This window comes from Calliopsis andreniformis, unplaced genomic scaffold, assembly GCF_051401765.1.
Source record: "Calliopsis andreniformis isolate RMS-2024a unplaced genomic scaffold, iyCalAndr_principal scaffold0111, whole genome shotgun sequence".
NCBI lineage: Eukaryota > Metazoa > Arthropoda > Insecta > Hymenoptera > Andrenidae > Calliopsis > Calliopsis andreniformis.
This window is the reverse complement of record NW_027480520.1, coordinates 58,040-62,142: the sequence shown is the minus strand read 5'-3', so window position 1 is coordinate 62,142 and position 4,103 is coordinate 58,040.

The following is a 4,103-nucleotide window of genomic DNA, read 5'->3' as shown; positions in this document are numbered from 1 at the left end:
TCCATCCTCATTCTTCAATCCTCTATTCCCAATCCTCAATCTTCAATCCTCAATCCTCAATCCTCAGTCCTCAGTCCTCAAACCTCAATCCTCAACACTCAGCCCTCATCCTCATTCCTCAACTCTCAATCCTCAATACTCAATCCTCGATACTCAATCCTCAATCCTCAATTCTCAATCCTCAGTCCTCAAACCTCAATCTTCAATCCTCAATACTCAATCTTCAATCCGCAATCCTCAAACCTCAATCCTCAATCCTCAATCTTCAATCCTCAATACTCTATCTTCAATCCTCAATCCTCAACCCTCAATCCTCAATCTTCAATCCTCAATCCTCAATACTCAATCCTCAATCCTCAATCCTCAATCCTCAATCCTCAATCATCAATTCTCAGTCCTCAATCCTCAATACAACATCATCAGTTCACAGTTTTCAATACTCATTACTCAATCTGCAATCTTCAAATCTCTATCCACAAACATCACTTCTCATCACACAACACTCAACACTCCGTCCCCAATCTTCAATCTTCAATCCTCAATCCTCAATACTCAATCCTCAATCCTCAATCCTCAATCCTCAATACTCAATCCTCAATCGTCAATCCTCAATCCCCAATCCTCAACCTTCAATCCTCTATCCTCAATCCTGAATCCTCAATCCTCAACCTTCAATCCTCAATACTCAATCTTCAATGCTCAATCCTCAATCGTCAGTCCCGAATCCTCAATCTTCAACCCTCAATACTCAACACTCAATCCTCAACCTTCAATCCTCAATCCTCAATCCTCAATCCTCAATCCTCAATCCTCAATCCTCAATCTTCAATCCTCAATACTCAATCTTCAATCCTCAATCCTCAGTCCTCAAACCTCAATTCAGAATCCTCAATCCTGAATCCTCAACCTTCAGCCCTCAGTCATCAACAATCTGTTGCCAATCCTCAATCCTCAATAGAATATCCTCAATTCACAGTCTTCAATACTCAATACCCAATCTGCAATCTTCAGATTTCTATCCACAAACATCCATTCTCATCACTCAACCCTCAACACTCAGTCCTCAATGTTCAATCCTCAATCCTCAATTCTCAATCTTCAATCCTCAATACTGAATCTTCAATCCTCAATCCTCAGTCCTCAATCCTCAATCCTCAACCTTCAATCCTCAGTCCCGAATCCTCAATCTTCAATCCTCAATACTCAACCCTCAATCCTCAACCTTCAATCCTCAATCCTCAATCCTCAATCCTCAATCCTCAATCCTCAACCTTCAATCCTCAATACTCAATCTTCAATCCTCAATCCTCAAACCTCAATTCTCAATCCCCAACCTTCAATCCTCAATACTCTATCTTCAATCCTCAATCCTCAATCCTCAATCCTCAATCCTCATTCTTCAATCCTGAATACCCAATCTTCAATCTTCAATCCTCATTCCTCAATCCTCAATTCGCAATCCTCAATCCTCAATCCTCAGACCTCAAGCATCAATACCCAACCGTCAGTCCTCGTCCTCAATCCACAACACTCAATCCTCAATCCTCAATCTTCATTCATCAATATTCAACCTTCAATCCTCAATCCTCAATCCTCAATCCTCAATCGTCAATCCTCAATCCACAATCCTGAATCCTCAATCTTCAGCCCTCAGTCCTCAGCAGTCAGTTGTCAATCCTCAATCCTCAATAGAATATCAACAATTCACAGTTTTCAATACACAATACTCAATCTGCAATCTTGAAATCTCTATACACAAACATCAATCCTCATCACTCAACCCTCAACACTCAGTCCCCAATCCTCAATATTCTATCCTCAATCCTCAATCCTCAATCCTCAATCCTCAACCTTCAATCCTCAATGCTCAAACTTCAATCCTCAGTCCTCAATTCTCAATCCTCAATTCTCAATACTCAATCCTCGATCCTCAATCCTCAACCTTCAATCCTCAATGCTCAATCTTCAATCCTCAATCCTCAATCCTCAATTCTCAATCCTCAATCTTCAATCCTCAATACAGAATCTCCAATCCTCAATCCTCAGTCCTCAATCCTCAATCCTCATTCCTCAATCCTCAATACCCAATCCTCAATCTTCAATCCTCAATCCTCAATCCTCAATTCGCAATCCTCAATCCTCAATCCTCAATCCTCAATCCTCAATCTTCAATCCTCAATAGTCAATCTTCAATCCTCAATCCTCAATTCTCAATACTCAATCCTCAATCTTCAATCCTCAATACTCTATCTTCAATCCTCAATCCTCAATCCTCAATCCTCAATCCTCATTCTTCAATCCTGAATACCCAATCTTCAATCTTCAATCCTCATTCCTCAATCCTCAATTCGCAATCCTCAATCCTCAATCCTCAGACCTCAAGCATCAATACCCAACCCTCAGTCCTCGTCCTCAATCCACAACACTCAATCCTCAATCCTCAATTTTCATTCATCAATATTCAACCATCAATCCTCAAACCTCAATCCTCAATCTTCAATCGTCAATCCTCAATCGACAATCCTGAATCCTCAATCTTCAGCCCTCAGTCCTCAGCAGTCAGCTGTCAATCCTCAATCCTCAATAGAATATCAACAATTCACAGTTTTTAATACACAATACTCAATCTGCAATCTTGAAATCTCTATACACAAACATCAATCCTCATCACTCAACCCTCAACACTCAGTCCCCTATCCTCAATATTCTATCCTCAATCCTCAATCCTCAATCCTCAATCCTCAACCTTCAATCCTCAATGCTCAAACATCAATCCTCAGTCCTCAATTCTCAATCCTCAATTCTCAATACTCAATCGTCAACCTTCAATCCTCAATACTCAATCTTCAATCCTCAATCCTCAATCCTCAATCCTCAATCCTCAATCCTCATTCTTCAATCCTCGATACCCAATCCTCAATCTTCAATCCTCAATCCTCAATCCTCAGTCCTCAGTACTCAAACCTCAATCCTCAAACCTCAGCCCTCATCCTCATTCCTCAATTCTCAATCCTCAATCCTCAATCCTCAATCCTCAACCTTCAATCCTCAATACTCAATCTTCAATCCTCAATCCTCAGTCCTCCAACCTCAATTCTGAATCCTCAATCCTGAATCCTCAACCATCAGCCCACAGTCCTCAACAATCAGTTGCCAATCCTCAATCCTCAATAGAATATCCTCAATTCACAGCTTTCAATACTCAATACTCAATCTGCAATCTTCAAATCTCTATCCACAAACATCCATTCTCATCACTCAACCCTCGACACTCAGTCGTCAATGTTCAATCCTCAATCCTCAATCCTCAATCTTCAATCCTCAATACTGAATCTTCAATCCTCAATCCTCAGTCCACAATCCTCAATCCTCATTCCTCAATCCTCAATACCCAATCCTCAATATTCAATCCTCAATCCTCAATCCTCAATTCGCAATCCTCAATCCTCAATCCTCAGACCTCAAGCATCAATACCCAACCCTCAGTCCTCGTCCTCAATCCCCAACCCTCAATCCTCAATCCTCAACATTCATTCATCAATATTCAACCTTCAATCCTCAATCCTCAATCCTCAATCCTCAATCCTCAATCCTCAATCCTCAATCCTGAATCCTCAATCCTGAATCCTCAATCTTCAGCCCTCAGTCCTCAACAGTCAGTTGTCCATCCTCAATCCTCAATAGAATATCAACAATCACAGTTTTCAATACACAATACTCAATCTGCAATCTTGAAATCTCTATACACAAACATCAATTCTCATCACTCAACCCTCAGCACTCAGTCCCCAATCCTCAATATTTAATCCTCAATCCTCAATCCTCAATCCTCAATCGTCAACCTTCAATCCTCAATGCTCAATCTTCAATCCTCAGTCCTCAATTCTCAATCCTCAATTCTCAATCCTCAATCGTCAACCTTCAATCCTCAATACTCAATCTTCAATCCTCAATCCTCAATCCTCAATCCTCCATCCTCATTCTTCAATCCTCTATTCCCAATCCTCAATCTTCAATCCTCAATCCTCAATCCTCAGTCCTCAGTCCTCAAACCTCAATCCTCAACACTCAGCCCTCACCCTCATTCCTCAACTCTCAATCCT